Genomic DNA, 20,503 nt, shown 5'->3' with positions numbered 1-20,503 from the left:
CAAACCCATTAAACCAAGTAGAAAGAAGGAGAAGTGGGGGAAGCGGAGGCGGGGAATCGAGGAAAGGGGATAATTTTAAGTTCCTTATCCCCTAGTCCTCTAGTTGGGAAATGTACCTCAAAAGGTAGCTCTCACCATTAAATGTGACTCAGTATACCTAAAGATACAGTAAGGATCTGCTCTCACAAGGAAATATTTCTGAGTGAAGAAAAACAACCAAGATATGTAGATAGTAGGTCAGTTCTAAACAGAGAATTTTCACCTACAGGTAAAAACAAGACCACAAAGATAAACAAAGGGGTGACTTTACCTTTGGTGTAGACAGAAAGAGGACTTTTATTTTTATATTCAGCTTGAGAAAACCTTCCACTAAAGTAATTTACGTAGTTTGATTTTCTTTTCTTCCAAAATATACTTGAACTAACTACACCAACTTTCCATTCTAGAGAATGAACCTTTGTAAGAATCAATAAGAATAGCCCCAACTCTTAAGAGAAAATACAAAAGCAGTAAAATACAATTAACCACTTACATGCTTCATTTTTTTTTACTTTTTCCCTGTTGGGTCGGGGTTCTAAAAGTTCAAAGATTTGAAAAATCATGGGCCGTTTTAACCACAGGATGTAATTTAATTTACATATATTCAGAAAAATGCAATTAATATATAAATGAAAATTTTAGGGAAAAATTGGCATATTCTACCTACAGGTCAAAAAAGTATTTTCTGGGCTTCCCTGGTGGCGCAGTGGTTGAGCGTCCGCCTGCCGAAGCAGGGGACACGGGTTCGTGCCCCGGTCTGGGAAGATCCCACATGCCGCGGATTGGCTGGGCCCGTGAGCCATGGCCGCTGAGCCTGCGCGTCCGGAGCCTGTGCTCTGCAACGGGAGAGGCCACAGCAGTGAGAGGCCCGCGTACCACAAAAAAAAAAAAAAAAAAAAAAAAGTATTTTCTTACTTAAAGATAGCAAGGGACAACTCTAGAACTAATAAGTCTAGCATCTCAATCAGGTAGAATGACTCAAAGCATTTAATAAGGCTATGTGACTATATTATTCAAATATGGTTTATATAAATTCCCTTTTTCTTTCCTCCCTCCTACTGCATCCACCTTTGATCATTCCACTGTTCATTAGAAATTCTACCACTGAGCCAAGGTAGGAGGAAAAATTAAAATTAACTCACTTTCCGATGTTGATTTCAGGTTTGACACAGTTTATAGGCCATTATAAACTTTTCAAATCCTTTTTTAGTCTAACTCAAAAAGCCCCTTTTAACAACGCATTGCACTATATATTTCAGAATTGCAATACAACACTCTATTTTCTCCTGAGATATCAAGTTTAAAATTGACTTTACAAATGCTAATTCCTGGATTTAAAAATACAGCTTAACTAATATTCCATCTTGGAAATTTAAATCACTAATACAAACAAGTTAAATCAATAATCCACAATATTCAATAATCATAATAAACTTTAAAAGAACATAATGCTTAACTAATAACATGCTGATCAAGTTTTTTTGGTTTTTGGCTGCACTACGTGGCTTGCAGGATCTCAGTTCCCCAACCAGGGATTGAACCCAGGCCCCCCGGCAGTGAAAGCAAGGAATCCTAACCACTAGGCCACCACGGAACTTTTCTGATCAAGTTTGTTAAAAGCACAAAGATGGGGCTTCCCTGGTGGTGCAGTGGTTAGGAGTCCACCTGCCAATGCAGGGGACATGGGTTCGAGCCCTGGTCTGGGAAGATCCCACATGCCGCGGAGCAGCTGAGCCCGTGTGCCACAACTACTGAGCCTGCGCTCTAGAGCCCACGAGCCACAATGACTGAAGCCTGTGTACGTAGAGCCCATGCTCTGCAACAAGAGAAGCCACCTCAGTGAGAAGCCCGCGCACCTCAACAACAACAAAAAAAGAGTAGCCCCAAGTAGAGGAAGCCCGCGCACAGCAACAAAGACCCAACACGGCCAAAAATAAACGAATAAATTAAAAAATTAAAAAAAAATTAAAAATTAAAAAGAAGCACAAAGGTGGAACAGCTGACAGATGAGAGAATCATATCCAAAAAGATTTGGACAACATCTATGATGGACCAAATCTAACTCCAGAAATCATTACAGGGATAAATTCAAATAAATTCAAAGTTCTGCACTTAAATGTGAAAAAACCAACAAAAATCAACTGCTTGAGTATTTAAAGGGAGGCAACAGATAACAGATGATAATTATCAGTTCTGTATGGATCCAGAACTGATGACCAATATTAGATTAAATATTAGAAAAACTTTTCTAACAACTAGAGCCGTCCAAAAATTAAATTAGCTTCTTCTTGAGAAAGGAGTTTCTCTTTGACAGGTTCAAGCAGAAGCTAAGCAACAACTTGAAAAGAATATTTTAGAGTGGAAAACAGATAACTAATTTCTAAACTGTGTTTTAAATCTGATTTTGGATGCATATTATGTGTCTAAATTAATATAAATCCTGACAATACAAAAGATGATTTTGTCTCCCAACATGTCCTAATCCCCAGTAAGTGACAAGTATTGCCACTTTTGTAGTGTTTCTTTAATGAGTAAAATGGGTAGGCCTTCACATCCTCCACAAGTGGCTCATGTTAGAAACTGAAGGACATCAAAAACATCTCTTTCTGGCATCTATTACACTTAGAATAAAATCCAAGTACCTCAGCCATAAGATCCTGCCTACCTCTCCAATTTCATCTCCTCCCACTTTCCCACAAGGTCTTCCCTCTTTCTAGAACCTGCCCATTTCATTCATACCTCAGTTCCTTTCCAATTCCATTCCCTTTGCTTGGAACGCTCTTAAGTCAGCTCACTGGCCAATCTTTTGTCATTTATCTTATACCTCAAGTCATCCCCTCAGAAAGTTCATCCCTGACCACCCTTACTAAGGTTTCCGTTTTGTACCGTTACCTTCTTTTATTTTCTTCCTAATTCTTTTCACTATCAGAAATAATATTTTCACACAACATGAAACAATCTCACAAACATAACCTTGAGCTTAAAAAGCTAGACACCAAAGAATGCACACCATATGGTTCAATTTACAAAAGGCTCATAAATAGGCAAAACTAATCTGTGGTGTTAGAAATCAGGAAAGAGGTTACCTTTGGGGAGGAAAGGGGATGGCGATTGGGAGAGGTCTCCAGGAAGGTCTTCTGAGAAGATGCTGTGAATGTTGCTTCCTGATTTGAGTGGTGGTTAAAAGATGTGTTTACGTAATGATAAATCAACTAGTTACAATTTATGATTTGTGTATTTTCTTGTATGTTATATTCCAATTAAAAAGTATAAAGGAAATTACATTTATTTGCCAACTAGAATAGAAGCTCCAGGCAAGTAGGGATCCTCCTACCTTACTCGTGGCTTGGTTCCCTGCGCTTAGAACAATGTTGGCAGAAAGCAGGTGCTCATAAAGTATTATATTTGCTGAATGGAGATCTTCGTGTGTGAAGGGAAGTACCTAATTTTACTGAGTCCTTTATGGTTAAAGATAATATGTGAGACTTTTAACCGATCTCTTCTCCTTGAACAGTAAAAAGGGTTATTACTTTTCCCATCTGTAAAGCAAAGCACAGTAACTTCCTAACCCATCCTCGCGCCACGAAGTTGCCACGCGGGCAGCAGAGGAGTTTTCCGTCCTACTTTGCCCCGAGGGTGCGTCTGGACAGAAAAAAAAGTCTGCCGTCCACGTCCCAGGGCCGAACTTGCTCCTTTCAGCCTGAAAGGTCCCTCCCCCAGGTGGACACCACAGCCACGGACTACTGCTATCCCAGGTGAGCACGTCTCGCCAAAGGGACCCCTCCTGATGTGTCTCTCCCTTTCTCCGGCGGGCCAGACCCTCAGGACCGCAGGAACTAGGGTGCCAAGCCGCTCCAGCGCAGGGCCCCCCACCGTCACCGCGTCCCCCAGCCGACTCCCAAGCGAGCCTGCGGGCTGGTCTGCGGAGGCCTCGCGTGCCGTTCCTCTGAGCGAAGCGGTGCCGGGAGCCGGGCCGCCAGCCCCAGTCTCTCCCCACCCCGGCCGGGAGCCCCAGAACAGCAGGGACCCCACCTCTTACCCCGCAGCCCGCGGAACGCAGGGATTCGCGCCGCAACCGGTCCCAGGAAGGCGCCTGCGCGCTCGCCCCCGCGGCGGAGCGCCCCGCCGGCCTTCCTTCCGCCTCCGCGTGCTCGCGCCGCCCGCGTGCCCTGCGCGGGAGCGAGCCCGTCGAGCGTGAGGGGAGGGGCGGGGAAAAGGCGCGGAGAGGAGGCGGCCGGCTTCGGAGGCGGAGCCCCAGCGGCTGGAACCCGAGAGGCCTGGCGTCTGGGTGAGGCTTGGGGCAGGTGGAAAGCCCCTTGCTCTTCTTTCCTGGGATCGGGGCCAAGGCCTGAAAGGCTGCTTAGTCCACGGATTCTTGTCAGGGGCGCGTCCTGGCTCTCTTCCCACAGTGAACAGCCCCATGGCTCGTCCTCACCAGCGGGCAGGAGATCTTCCTCTGGACCTGTGCCCTCGAGGAGCCAGAAAGCCAACCTGCTTTACTTTCCTCAAGCTACATGCCTGCGAAGAAGAAGGTATTAAGGCTGGGAAGTCACTTCATGGAAGAAAGAGTATTGAACGTCCAGCCATTTTTGAGAGACTGTTGGTGATGCAGAAGAGCAGCCCTGCCCTCCAGTAGCCACCACACAATCCCCATCAGTCAGCTTGGATCACCTGTGCCCAAACTTGCAAATAATAACCACATCCCCTTCCTTTAGTCAAAGAATGCCCTCATATCCCCCTTCTGAATCTTGCCATTCTGTAAAAGCCAACCCCTCTGTAATCCGTAACTACCAGCAAATATTTGGCTTTAGCTATGGCTTTATACTAAGTGGATCTGAACAACTCTCTGGATCTTGGTTTCTTCATCTATGAAATGAATGAGTGGGCTAGGTAAACTTCCAAAAATAAAATTTCATCCTACTGTGTTTAAAAGAACATCGGCCCTGGAAATATGAAGAAATATGGCCAAGTCCCTGACCTCAAGAGATTTAATTCTCATTGGAAAGTCATTTTCATGCATAAAAGGATAGAAGAACAGATGCTAAATGTCAGATTACTGGTATATGCATTAAGTACTGTGGGAGTTCAGAGAAGAGGGTTCACTGTAAACTAAGAACTATCAGGAAATGCTTTCCTTGGAGAAGTCAGCTGAGCTTTGAAAGAAAGCCTGAGCCTTCATAAGCCAGGAGGATGGGAGTAGGACTCTAGACAAAGGAAATGGTTCAAGCCAAAGTTGTAGCGGTTGAAAAGTGCAGAACATTTCCGCCAGTTGAGATGGTGGGTGATGAAGCTGGAAAGGACTAATTGTGGAGAGTTTTGAATACCAGGCTGTGGTGTTCAGAATTTATTCAGTGATCAGTGAGGGACCATTGAATGACTTAGCATGTAATGACTTTTAGCAAGTGTACAGTAAAGTGTTAGAGAAAATTTAAAGTAGTAATAAGGGATAAGATAAATCAGAGGTAGAAGTAGAAATCTTTTTAGTAGTCCATGCATGATTAGACAAGAGCCAGGACTGAGATGGCAATAGTGGAACTGGAAAGGAAGAGATCAATGCCAGAGGAGGAATATACAGGTCTTGGTAACACAGTAGATATGTAGAAGTGAAACAAAGGAGAGGGGAAAGTCAAGCATGGCTCCCATGGTGTCAAGTCTGAACTACCAGAAGAACTGAAAGATCTAGAGAAGCCTAAAGGAGAAACTGGCTTGGAGGGAAATATGATGCATTGTATTAAGTTTGAGGTGACATCAAGACAACAAAGTAGTAATATTCAAGTACCAGTTTTGAATCAGAGCCCAGGAAAGAAGTTGGGGCTGAAGACAGAGATATGAACATCTTTCATTTGGCTGAAGAAACATGGAGACGGTACAAAAAGAAAATAGACAACCATACTTGAGTACACACATATTTAAGGCCAAGAGGAGAAAGGCAAGCTGATGAAGGATATTAGGTGGGTAGGAGGAAATCCAGTACATCACAGGATCATAAATATTAAGCATCTTGTGAATAAGAACTGTGTTTGGCAGACCAAAAATCATGTTTTATTAAATCTAATTGGCTCTGTCAGTTGTAAGAAGCACCGCTATTTTATGCACCACTGAGAGAGGAACAAAAGTTACCATCTAAACTTACTATGATTGTAAAACACATATAATTTCAGAAATATCAGTACATGATAAAAGATGTATCTTCAAATGATGACAGTTGGTATCAGTCTCTCCTTTCTGCCTCCCAACCCAATAGCTTCTGACACAGTATTTAGAACAAAGTTGATGCTTAAAATATTCATTGAATAAATAGTGGAAGGAACGTCAAAGCCTCTAATTCATACCTGAACTGCCCCACCACTATATCTGTATACCTACTCCTGCTCTTTCCCTCCACTAGGTACTATCACCTCTGAATGTCCAGTGCCTATATATAACAGATGTTCAGTAAATGTATTTTTTTTTTTTTTTTCTTTTTGCGGTATGCGGGCCTCTCACTGTTGTGGCCTCCCCCGTTGCGGAGCACAGGCTCCGGATGCGCAGGCCCAGCGGCCATGGCTCACGGGCCCAGCCGCTCCGCGGCATATGGGATCCTCCCAGACCGGGGCACGAACCCGTATCCCCTGCATCGGCAGGCGGACTCTCAACCACTGCGCCACCAGGGAGGCCCCAGTAAATGTATTTTGAATGAGGTCATTAGGGTAGAACCGAATTCATTATGACTGGTATCCTTTTAAGATGAGGAAATTTGGCAACAGACATGCCTATGCGCAGAGGACAATGTGAAGACATGGAGAAGATGGCAGTCTACAAGCCAAGGAGAGAAATCTCAGGAGGAACCAACCCCACTGACACCTTGATCTTGGACTTCTAGCCTCCAGAAGTATAAGAGTATACATTTCTGTTGTTTAAGCCACCCAGTCTCTGGTTTTCTGTATGGCAGCCCAAACAAACTAGTACATACCTTATCAAAGGTACTCTGAATACTCAATGTACTAGGCAAACTTCCTCACACAAATCATACTTTTATAGTAGTTTCTAGTCCTGTCCCTAGATCACTTTCACTTATTAAGAAAACAAGCCCTTTTCTATATCAAGCCCAGGACTTCCCTGATTCTAGGTGAAAACCATTCATCTGATCATAGCTGTTTTCCGAAATAATTTTTTCTTCTCTGTACATCTTCCTCAATTGACCCTTATATGTCATTTGCCATTCTCCTGAAATCTCCAGGTTTCATCATACCTTTGCCTCCTCCAGGGAATAAGTCCACCTAAGCAGCATAGAGTTAGAGTGAACCTCCAAATTTCCATATAGCCATTGGCAAAATAGTGTTCTCTTTTATATGCTAAAAGTTGTTCATATCCAATTTACTTGATCCTCACAATAACCCTGAGAATGGTAGAACAGGTATTATTATCCTTTTTGGACATACAAGGAAACTTGAGATCAACATTTCCCAAAGTATGTTCCACAGAACTGTCATTCAGTGTGATACCTATTGTCAAAGAAAAAAAAAAGGTAAAAGAAAAGTATGGGGACCGTCTCTTGATACAGAGATAAGTTTGAAAACAATGGGTTACACAAATCTAAAACAGGATTCTTTACTCCAGGTTTTCTCAGAGGCTTTTGTGTGTTATTATAAGTCATGGCTCTCCAAGAGAATACAGAATTTTCAGACATTAACCATGAAATCCTATCCCCACACCCCAACCCAACTCTGACATCCCACCCTACAGAGTGGTTCATGAAACACACTTTTTGGAAATGCTGGTTTGAGACATTGTGTAATTTCCCTAAGAAATACAGCAAATAGATGTCAGGACTATAATTAAACATGAATCTTTGTTACTTTCATTCATTTTCATTTTTTGCACCCCTAACAAAAGACAAAATATTGATGAAGACTGCCCTTAGTATGATTATGAACTTTGAAAATTAAGTTAATTATAAAACAAAATTAAGTGGAAAAAAATAAATCCCCCAAAACCAGAAATAGAATGAAACAAAAGAAATTTGGATACAACGTGTATCCAATTGGTGGCTCAACTACACAGAGAATAAATGTTCCAAGTGACTTTAGTATTTCTTCTTTTTTGGCCATGCTGCATGGCTTGAGGGATCTTAGTTCCCCGACCAGAGATCGAACAAGGGCCCCCAGCAGTGGAAGTGTGGAGTCCTAACCACTGGACCACTGGGGAATTCCCCCAAGTGACTTTAAAACACTGTAATTTAATGATGTATCCTAAGTGCAATATACCCTAAGAAAAAAAAGATCTGTTAAAAAAATTAAATGATTGTTGTTAGTAACTCATGTTGTTGGCATTAGGATTAGCGTTAGAATAATAAATTCTAAGACTACTGTATGTGTAAAGTGGGGTAAAGAAAATGAAGATTTATGTGGTATTCAGATTCTACCATCCCGGTTATTTTGATATCAGGATTCTTGGTGTGGGAAAGGAGTAAAAGGTGTAAGATAGAAGTTAAGTATCAATATGAACTTACGATTTAATTTACCTAATTACTGAGGAGAAAAAAGGGAGGGAGAGAGAAGGGGAGGGAAGGAGGGAGGGAAAGGGAGGGAGGGAGGGAGGAAATATTTCCTAGCTCTTTTTACTGAAAGGACTAAAAACAAAGACCAACTCAATGAGCATCCTTAGTATACAGACTGTAGTCTTGAAACACCATTTCTACTAAAAATGAAAGGGAGATCACAGGAGAAGTAGCTAATTACAGGTTTGGAAAAGAAATACATAAAAATAAATCTGGAAAGTTTTGTTCACCAGGTATCAAGGAAGCTATCAAAGACTACTAGGGTCAATGTCAGAAAGACCACAGAGCCACCTTGAAGAGACTCCCAAGGGCCACGGATGGGACACACTGAGCATCAGTAAGCATAATAACTACAGTGGACTGAAACACATCAAATGTGAATTGTCTGTCACATTGTCCATGCGCTCATAAAGATACTTTAAAAAAAGAAAAGGTCACCAATGGAGGAAGCTAGCAAGCCACTCATTATTTTGACAACTGGTAAATAAAGAAAAAGAATCAAGTAGTTATTCTGTCTTTGTTATGTAAATTATTCCGGTGGGTAGCCAAATAGTTGATACAGGAAAGATTCTCTTTATAGAGTATTCAACTTACCTTTCTCTTCCCTCTCCCCCTCTTCCTTCCTCTCCCTTCCCTTCCCTCTCCCTTTTTACACACACACACAAACACACACACGCACACGCACAGAATTACCCTTGTTTCAAACCACCAAATAGCCTTATAGATGAGATGAACTGTTTTGGGAACTTCAGAAACTAAGCCCCTATTTGAAAGAGACCAAAGTGGAATCAACATAAAACTGCATTATCTACTGTGAAAGTATAATTATTTAAATTTCTTTACTGCTTAAATGAAGCTAATCAAGTTCATCTATAATTACTTATGGATATATTCATTTATTCAACAAATAGTTTTTGAATAAATAACCTGCCCTTAAGGTGTTTATAGACCAGTATTGTATACAGCCCAGGAGAATATAAATTATTGTTATATCTGCTGTCAATTTCAGATGCCACTTGGAATTACTCTCATACAAATACAGAGTTTTCAACTGTATATATGTACATAATCATACATATAGTTTTGTCAATTTGGACCATAAAAGAAATAATACATGTTCCTGCCATATAGTTGGAATGGTGTTATTGTCACAGAATCTAGGAACAATTCTAAGAACATCATTTTTATATCTTTATTTTTATCCAGATGTTATTTAAATAAGACAGAAGAAATATAAATGTATAAAGGTCCACAGGTATAATTTGGTATGGAAGTCTAAGCTTTATAAACTCATAAGATTTTAAAATTCTGTTTTTAAAAGTTATTAAAATATAGGATGGTGCTTATATCTTTACAGATAAAAAGAGATCTTTAATGTGGCAATGCAATATATTCATTGGTTCATGGACCCCCAAACCTCCAAGGAGTGTCACAAATCTACATCTCTCTCAGTCCAGGACTTTGAATTTAAATTTAAATATATGATATAACTTAGCCCAACATATTTTGGAGAATTATAAACATCTATAATTTCCAATAATGAGAAACACGGATGGGCCAATGTTTAAGTAGATTTGTAAAGCCAATGTGATAACACAAATGCAACTTTATTACTTTATCTTCAGTGTCTTTCACAGGTGAGTGGATTGTCACACTCTATTATGTGGCCCACAGATCCATTGGCTAGAGCTATCGTGGTACTTGTCTAAAATGGTCTTTGAAAATGAAAATTTGGGCTAAATATAAAGGAGGCAACCTGCCAGTAAGAACTATTCAAACCAAAAAGTCTCCCCAAGGGAAATGAAAAGAACTCCGTTTTAAAATCATATAAATCAAGATGGTAGGAGGTTCCAACTTGTAAATTTTACAGTAAATACATCAAGATTTAAAGTCAGATTTTTAAGTAAATTTTTATTTGTAGTACAGAATGAAAGTCCATACCAGAAAAACAGGTAAATCACAAAATAAAGCCTTTGCTTCCTAGCTTTTGCTCACCAATTTTTAAAAAAGATTACCAAACTAAAAAAGAGCTCTGAGGAGAGGGGCAGGACACAAAATACGTAGGGTGTGATTTTTTTTTTTATCACCATTTTGTTTTACAGTGGGTTTGGGTTTGGTTTTAATGAGAAAGGAGATGGCAGATATTGTCAGTAGTAGCACTCTGCCTCTAGGAACTTGGATTTAAAAATCTAAATGAGAGGGGCTTCCCTGGTGGTGCAGTGGTTGAGAGTCTGCCTGCCGATGCAGGGGACGCGGGTTTGTTCCCCAGTCCGGGAGGATCCCACGTGCCGCGGAGCGGCTGGGCCCGTGGGCCATGGCCGCTGAGCCTGCGCGTCCGGAGCTTGTGCTCCGCGGCGGGAGAGGCCGCGGCAGTGAGAGGCCCGCGTACCGCAAAAAAAAAAAAAAATCAGATACCACATGTGCCCAATAGTAGTAGCTATTATATATCTCCTGAATGATTTTCATAAAATGAAGGGAAGAACCTAGGTGCTTTGATGGTGTGAAGGAAAATAATCCTTTCTGTATATGCAGTGAAGGCAGGTTTGGAAAAAACTATCTATAAAAAGTTATTTTCTATAATTGATGGAGTTAGTTTTCTGGAATAAGAGTTGAACTGAACAGAACTTATCTATTATTGAATCCACAGTAGTCAGTTCATAACCTCTGGGTGCCCTTTCTCCTCTAGGATTTCTTTCAGGATCTGGAGAAGAAGAGGGCTAGGAAAAGGAAAACATCCTCTCCCTTCAGTTGACACCTGCAATGCAAGAACATATGATAAGAAAAATTAAAAACAAACAAACAAAAAACAGCCGCAAGTTTTCCCCAAAACCCCTATACAAAGCTGTAGTAGAGTATCGTTGTGTTTACTATCCAAATAATGGAGCTCTTGTTCTTTATAATTGTTCTTGGGAAAGATTGGAACTATTGCATTACCCTAGGTATGCATTTGGGCTGATTGCGAGGTTGGGGCCAGAGAGTACTAAATCCTATTCAAATAAATGAGGGGGCTGGAGAAGAAAAGTGTGAACAGTGATTCTCCAAAATAGACCCCAGTGAAGTGCAATTATGATTTATCAGATACCCTGCATTTTCCTCTCCATAGACTTCTACAGAATACTGTGGTTTAAATGAAATGCACCAAGGCTGGTATCTAGTTACATTAAGCCCTAATTTGACTCTTTGATTTGTTCTCTGCTGGAAGTTTTTCTGTCTGTGTATACTTCTCTTCCCAAATGAATTTTCCCTAGAGGCATCAGGGAAGTGGAAAGTCTTTCTCTGGAGGCTCCTTTTTTAATTTTTGCCTCTTACTTTTTGTAAAATACTCAGTTCCTTTAATCCATTTCACAGTGTAAGATTTAATTACATTCTGGTTTGCTTTTTTCCTGGTCTCTCCTTGGTGTTACCGATTTGATCAAAACCACCAAGCAGAGATTTTTATTGCGTCCTAAAACCTAAGACATCCAGATCAAATTTTGGAAAACTTTGTGTTCTTAATAAACTTCTCTACTTTCTCAGCACGCTTATCTTACATTGAATTAATAAAGTTTTGGTAGTTGTTTAAATAGATTAAATGTCACACTTTAAATAGAAAGAGAAGGCTCTGCCTAACTGACCTATTTTTCATCTGTGATTTAGAAAACGGTGAGATTAGCATGGATATTGCATTTTCAAGGACCTCACCACTATTAAATAGACTGTTAAGTGCATTTTATGGCTGAAGAGTCTGTTCCCAGTTAAGTCTACAAGACGTGCTAAGTTCATCTCTACCTGCTACATTGAGCATTCACTGACTAAAATACTTTCCGTGGATGTAATACCTATGCTCTGTATCTTTTAAGTATATAACTCTAAATATTTTAGGACTAGTAAAACATAACTCAATAAAAGTCCCAAGAATATGTGTTGTCCCTCAAGAAAAATACAGTGTTCTTATTTATCCAATGATATACATCCTGTGCTCCATTAGCTGCTGCATATCATAAGGTGACCAGATGTTGAAAAAATAACATAGACACTCATAAAACAAGACTCCAGGTCTTATTTAAACCAAAAAAGCAACAATAACTGGTTGAAACTGCATCCTCACATCAACTCGTTCTCAGGATTTCAAGGCTCTGAAAGGAGTAGTTTATGGGCTTCTGATGAACAGAAATATTTTACCACTCATTCTTACTGCAACTTGGGCCAACTTGAACATTTTTCTCTTGTTGTTATCTTTTAAGGAACTTCTGCCTGGCTGTTTGCCTTTTTATTTAGGTGATCTTTGAACACAAAAGAAAATGTTAATGAATGAACATAAGATAAACCTTTAATATAAAAATTAAAAATACATAAATTAAGAAGTTATCTTCCTGTGTCTCCCCCTCTTTCATCAAAGTTTACAATCTATTGTATTGTGTTAGCAAACCCAAAAAGAAGTAAGTCTGTTAATGGATAATTCTGTTAGAAAGTCTACTTACCTGCTTTTGCTTCCTTGGCATGCTAGAACTTTGATTTTAATTGTTCGGTAGACTCCATCTAATCCAGATATCCATACGTAATAATGATTACAGGGATTCTTCAATTCAGAACTTTATGTACCCCAAAAATCCCCTTATAGGGAAAAAATGACTATCTGTTCTGAGGGTTCCCAATAACCCAGACATGCATCTTAAGCATTTAAACCTTTTAAATTCCCCAACTTCCACTTCCTGTGAAGAAATTCTATTAACCACTCTATATATAGAAAAAGTTTCTTTTGGTTCTTCTTCCTTTCTGCCACAAATGATATAGCCTTTACTACTCTGCCTAGCTGGCATTACTACAGTTGTTCTGCTATATTCTTATTCCACTTTGCTAATATCTCCCTTACAGCATCTAATTCATTCCTCTTTGTGTTATAGTTAGCTATATACATGTTTGCCCCCAACAAGAATTTAAGCTTCTTAAGAGGAGAGTAAATACCTTATTCTATTTTATATTCTTTACAATTGTCAGTACAATATTTTGAATTAGTGGGTTCACAATAAACATTTTGCTGAATTAATTAAAAATTCATTAACCAACCAATTAATAATAAAGATTACATTAATTAAAGACTAAGCAGAGCTGTTAGAGAACACTTAAATTCCCAGTGGAATCAACAAGAATAACTTGAATATACTTGACAGTACATTTGGTTTTTTGTTTGTTTGTTTATTTATTTATTTATTTATTTATTTATTTTTGGCTGCATTGGGTCTTCGTTGCTGCACGTGGGCTTTCTCTAGTGTGGCGAGCGGGGGCTACTCTTTCTTGCGGTGCATGGGCTTCTCATTGTGGTAGCTTCTCTTTGTTGCAGAGCATGGGCTCTAGGCACGCGGGCTTCAGTAGCTGTGGCACGCGAGCTCAGTAGTTGTGGCTCATGGACTCTAGAGCGCAGTCTCAGTAGTGGTGGCACTGGGGCTTAGTAGCTCTGTGGCATGGGGGATCTTCCTGGCCCAGGGCTGGAACCCATGTCCCCTGCATTGGCAGGTGGATTCTTAACCCCTCTGTCACCAGGGAAGTCCCAGTACATTTGTTTTTAAAAATATCCCAAGAGGAAAAATCATCTAGACCCATTTGAACATTTCATAAAGCAATTTTAACCAAGTTATTTATGACTTGGTGAATTATTTATTCTAGAGATACACTAAGGTTATGTTTCTTTAAGAAAAATGGAGCAATGAGACTAGATAACCTAGATAATTCAAATTCCCATTTTACTTTTCTCAGAATTGTTTCTTGGATTCTTTCTTTAGTCTTTTCCTTTGCTTGGTTGAGCTATAACCTTTAAAGTTCTTAAGTATAAAAGCAGTAGAGCTATGTTGTCAGGTTCTCTAGAACAAAGATCACTAATAAGCTTTGTTTGCAAAAAGGAATCCTATTGTGGAATTAAGAGTACACGCCTGGAAGTCAGAGACCTGGTTCTAATCCTGGTGCTGTTACTATGTTATCTTATCCAAAATACTTTACCTTTCTGACCACAGTTTCCTTTTCTGTACAATTAGACGGTTTTTATACTAATCTCCAAAGTTCCACCAAATTATTAAAATACTATAAATTTATTACAAATAGCATTGATACTTATTTTTTTTATTGAAGTATAGTTGATTTACAATATTGTGTTAGTTTCAGGTTGTACAGCAAAGTGACTATATATATATAGTCCCCTGTGCTATACAGTAAATCCTTGTTGTCTATTTCTTATACAACAGTGTATATCTGTTAATCCTATACTCCCAATTTATCCCTTCCCCTGCTTCCCCTGTGGTAACCATAAGTTTGTTTTCTATGTCTGTCAGTCTCTTTCTGTTTTGCAGAAAAGTTCATTCATACTGTTTTTTAGATTCCATATATAAGTGATATCATATGATATTTCTCTTTCTGACTTACTTCACTTAGTATGATAACCTCTAGGTCCATCCATATTGCTACAAATGGCATTATTTCATTCTTTTTACGGCTGAGTAATATTCCATTATATATACGTACCACATCTTCTTTATCCATTCATCTGTTGATGGACACTTAGGTTTCTTCCATGTCTTGGCTATTGTAAATAGTGCTGCTATGAACATTGGGGTCCATGTATCTTTCTGAATTAGAGTTTTCTCTGGATATATGCTCAGGAGTGGGATTGCTAGATCATATGGTAACTCCATTTTTAGTTTTTAAGGAACCTCCAAACTGTTTTCCATAGTGGCTGCACCAATTTACATTCCCACCAACAGTGTAGGAGGGCTCCCTTTTCTCCACATGCTCTCCAGCATTTACTATTTGTAGACTTTTTGATGGTGGCCATTCTGAGTGGTGTGAGGTGATATCTCATTGTAGTTTTGATTTGCATTTCTCTAACAATTTGTGGTGTTGAACATCTTTTCATGTATTTGTTAGCCATCTGTGTGTCTTCTTTGGAGAAATGTCTATTTAGGTCTTCTGTCCATTTTTTTGATTGGGTTGTTTGTTTTTTTTGATATTGAGTTTCATGAGCTGTTTGTATATTTTGGAAATTAATCCCTTGTCAGTCACATCGTGTGCAATTATTTTCTTCCAGTCTGTAGGTTGTCTTTTCATTTTGTTTATGGTTGCCTTTGCTGTGCAAAAGCTCATACATTTGATTAGGTCCCACTTGTTTACATACTTATTTTTTTAATTAAGTAGCCTTTGATTGGAAAGAGTAATATGTGTGTGTGGTAGATTAAAATTGGCCACAAATTCTTCGATGCTCTTCCCTGTAAGAGATAAGAGTCTATTTCCTCAGTCCTTGAAGCTGGGCTGGCCATGTGACTTTCTCTGACTAACAGAATATGGCAGAAGTGTTGTGTGAGTTCCTATGAGTCTAGGCCTCAAGAGGCCTTGCAGCTTCAGCTCTTACTCTCCTTGAACACAGGCATCATGTCAAGAAGCTGAGGCTGACCTGCTAGAGGCAGATGGCACACATGACAGCCAGCATCCACAGCCAGACACTTAAATGAGTCCACGTTAAATCATCCAGCTCTTGTCCAATCACCAGACGCCTGCAGCCACATGACCAAGAGAAGACCAGGAGAGCTACTTGGTGAGCCCAGCCCTAACTGCACACCCTTAGAATTGTTACCAAAGAAAATGGGTGTTTAGTCACTAAGTTTTGAAGTGATTTGTTATATAGAGCAATAGATAACTAGTATAATACCACCAGTTAAAAAAAAATCAGAACAAGCAAAAATATGTCTTCCTTCCTCCCAAAAGCCTGAGTTCCCATCCCCAGAGACAAAGTCCCCACAATGGGAGCATATTCTGCACACTGCTCTGCATCTTGCTTGATTCCTTTAATATAATATGGAATTTATATCAGCCATATAAATAGCATTGGAGCATTCCATTATATGGATAATATAGCATAATTCATTTAACCAGTCCCCTTCAGATGGACATTTAGGCAGTTTCTGCTTTTTTGTTATTTACAAACATTGATACACTGATCATCTTTGTACATATACATCTATGCATACATGTATACCTATATTTCTTTAGGAGGTGGGGATGGGGATCGAGGATGGTACTCCCTCACTCAGATACTTGGAAAGTCCACACCAACAAACAAACTTCTATCCAACAGGCAGGACTAGTAAGGCAATCCTACTGTCCAGTCAATGCCAATGAGGGTGATCCCTACTAAAGCCAACTTAATTTTCTTTTTTTAGCTTTTATTGCTCTGTCAAAGTCACTCTGCTGTTCTCAGTGCTGTGTGTTTCTTCTGGTATACCACAGCAGGCTTCTGAACTTTTGTCAAAAGCTGCAGTTGCCATATCCTTTGCCCAGACATCCATTGTATGCCAGAGAGTCTATCAAAGCTTCTGACTATGATCACCAATCTCATCACTGCCTCTCACTGAGGAAAGCCTGTCCCCACAAGAGAACTATCAAGCAGGTAAACACTGATAAAAATCATACCTAGATTTCTCTGCATTATATCCCTAATAGGATACTTGATTTTACCTCTCTTTCCCCTCTCCACTCCAGCTCTCACCTTCTTTTGTGCTTTCTAGGGCCCTTCTTCTGACTAAGTTTTCAGCTTTCACTCGTTCTTACAGTTTGGGAGCAGGCTTGACCCTCTCCACAAATGCCTGATGGGAAGAATCCACTTATGAAGAACACAGGCTTCCCGTGCTCTGGTTCAAGGCACACACCAGTACTCCCCAACCAAAGGCACTCAAATGCTCTCCATTATCATTTTCCAAAAATACTTGAACCCCGGATTATGAGAAGCCCAGTTTCTGAGACACTCCATCACTGTGCCTCAGGCTGCTATGGGTGAATGACATTCAGCACATAGGACCAAGATTTTCCCATAGCCCTTGCTTCCAGATGAAAGGCACCTTCAATCGTATACTCCCAGGTTCTACACCCCAACATAACCTCTTATGCTTTCATTAATAATGAACTGAACCAGACTTCCCTGGTGGCGCAGTGGTTGAGAGTCCGCCTGCCGATGCAGGGGACGCGGGTTCATGCCCCGGTCCGGGATGATCCCTCCTGCCGTGGAGCGGCTGGGCCCGTGAGCCATAGCCGCTGACCCTGCGCGTCCGGAGCCTGTGCTCCACAGCGGGAGAGGCCACAGCAGTTAGAGGCCCGCGTACTGCAAAAAAAAATTAATAATAAGTAAATAAATTAATTAATCAACTGAACCCATCTACAAAACAAATGAAGCTGGAAAGTGAGATACACTCCTACCCTCCCCTGCAGGTACAAGTAGCCATTGTGTCCAAGTTCTGGTCAGTGATGTGTATGCGGAAGTCAGCTGGTAGGGCATCTGTGAACGTTTTTTCCTTTTCTAACAAAAGGGTAAATGCAGTGTGTTCTGCCCTTCTAGCTCCTATCTCTTCTTCCTGCATTAAATACAAAAATACCTGGAGCTCTGACAGCCATTTTGCAACCATGGGTGATGTATTAATTTTCTATTGCCAAATTACCACAAACTTAGTAGCTTAAAAAAAAGACAAATTTATTATATTACAGTTCTGGAAGTTAGATCTTTGCCACCTTTTAAAAGCTGCCTGCATTCCTTGGCTCACGGCCCCTTCCTCCATCTTCCAAATCAGCAGCATAATATCTTCAAATCTCTCTGTTTCTCTGACCTCTGCTTCTTTCAACACATTTCCTTCTCTGACTCTGACTCTCTTGCCTCCCTCTTATAAGGACCATTGTTTACATTAGACCTACCTGGATAAACCAGATTACTCTTCCCATCTCAAGATTCTTAACTAAATCACATCTACAGAGTCCCTTTGGCCATCAAAAGTTATATATTCATAAGTTTTGAGTATATGGATGTGGACTTCTTTGGGGAGTTTTTATTCTCTCCACCAAAAGTAATATGCATAATGACCAAAAGCTGAGGATGATAAAACAGAAAGATAGAAGAGCCCACATGCTTGATGACATTACAGAATCACAGTACCAGTCCTTGGCTGTATACCTCTACGTAGTAATATGTCTTCATTGCTTAAGTCACCATTAATTGGGTTTTCATTTTCTTGCAACTGAACACATTCTAACTGGTACATTGTTTTCATTGTGCAAGATTTAACGTGATTCCTGGGCAGATTCTTCCACATAGAACAAGATGGCCACCAGTAGCTTCAAGATTACCTTTTACCAACTTCACAGCCTAGATGGAAAGAGAGAATCTCTCTCACATTAGGTCCAGAAAAAGATCTGGCCTGACTCTCACTGTCCTAAATTGAGCCAGGGCTGGGCCACATACCAACTCGTGGAGCAGAGATATGGGGTCAGCCCCACCAGAACCTCAAGAACTGAGAATAAGGAAGGGGAAGTTTCACAAAGGAGAACTGGGGTTTTGCTACTAGAAAATCAGCAAATAGATGCTGGGCAGCAAAAGCAACTGAAGATTACTAGAGAAGGTGATACATAAAGTGTTCTTTTCTTGAGCACTTACTATGTTCCAGACACCAGGCTAAGCCATTTTTATTCATTCAAAAAACAGTTACTGAGCACCTACTACATGCTAGGCAGGAGAAAAAGAATGATATGGCTCCTGCTCCCAAGGTAGTTAATATTTGAAGAGTTTACAAGTATTATCTCATTTAATCCTTTCAACCACGATATGACATAGGTATTTTATTTATCCCTACCTAATAGATTAAAACATAAAATGCCATATAGCATAGAGTGCTTAAGTGGCTTGCTCATGGTAGTGAGTGGCAGAGCTGGAATTCAAGGTTTATCTGGGAAGTCTAGCCCTAATCTAATATACATGCTACAAGTATAGATGAGAAGTACGGTAAAAGGGGATAGCACTGCCCCTAGTGACCTACAGGACCAGGGCTGTTGCAGGGAATGTTGAGGACCCAGACAAGATACTTCAGTCAAGTTAAAATGGATATCAAGGGCTGGTAGAGAAAAACATATGTGAAAGAAGGAAGACAGACCCCTGTAGCCTGCAGGAGTGAAAGGGAGCTTGGGGACCAATTATATATTTCATTTCATTTTTTACATAAATGAGACCTCATCCTCGCTCTTTGCTCCATTTTCACCCCCTATAGTCATTAACTAATAGAACCCAAGGATTGGAAGATGAGTTATAGAGCTTCTAGTCAAAAGCTCTTCATAACCCAGATGGCAGCCAAAGTCTCCCTGCCTCTTAAGACCAAGCAAAATTGACTCAAACTTCCACTCCACCTGCTATGGAATATCGAATGCGCTTTCCAACATCACTGAAAAAACCTAGGTACTTATCCTCATGGAAGCTGCTTTTGGCTCTAACTTGTTAGTCTTCCAAGTTGTTGGTCTCTATATTGTTGCTTCTTCTTCATCGCAGCCTTGTCATCAATTCAGACATGTAATTCAACCCAATTAATACACTAATCTCCTGCACCTCATTTTATACTAAGGAAAAAACTGAGACATGAAGAGGTTAAAAGACTTACACCAAATCATTCAGTTGATGAGGGGCAGGCCTGGGCCGAGATGTCAGGCCTTCTTTCTATTTCATCATTCTGCTCCATCAGGCACCTTTGTGTAGGGCAGAATGGGGAAAAAAAACTTGGGTGACTGTTGCCTCGCCCTTATAACCTCATGTAACTTTATCTCCCAGAGACCCTGTCTCCAAATACAGTCATTTTGAGGCTACAACTTAACACATGAATGTTGAATGGGACACAGTGCAGTCCACAGCACGACCTCATTAAAAGTTAGGAAAAAACCAATGTGTCAACCCTAAAAAGGAACGAAATTGGGTCATTTGTAGAGATGTGGATGGATCTAGAGACTGTCATACAGAGTGAAGTCAGAAAAACAAATATCGTATATTAACACATGTATGTGGAACCTAGAAAAATGGTACAGATGAACTGGTTTGCAGGGCAGAAATAGAGACACAGATGTAGAGAACAAACGTATGGACACCAAGGGGAGAAAGTGGCG

The 20,503-nt window shown here is 40.2% G+C and overlaps 1 protein-coding gene across 1 annotated transcript in view; it reads right to left on the bottom strand.

The window, feature by feature from the left end:
* The window catches only part of ALG6 (ALG6 alpha-1,3-glucosyltransferase), a 57,269-nt gene extending 53,079 nt beyond the window's left edge, over positions 1-4,190 (bottom strand). The window contains exon 1 of the mRNA XM_082614908.1: positions 4,079-4,190. The gene's annotated coding sequence lies outside the window, so the exon portion shown is untranslated. The remainder of the gene's footprint in view (positions 1-4,078) is intronic.
* Positions 4,191-20,503: the final 16,313 nt, after the last annotated feature.

This window comes from Mesoplodon mirus (assembly GCF_964341445.2).
Source record: "Mesoplodon mirus genome assembly, chromosome: 3".
Classification (NCBI taxonomy): domain Eukaryota; kingdom Metazoa; phylum Chordata; class Mammalia; order Artiodactyla; family Ziphiidae; genus Mesoplodon; species Mesoplodon mirus.
Note: the sequence above shows the minus strand (reverse complement) of the source record. Positions and strands in the feature narration are given on the sequence as shown.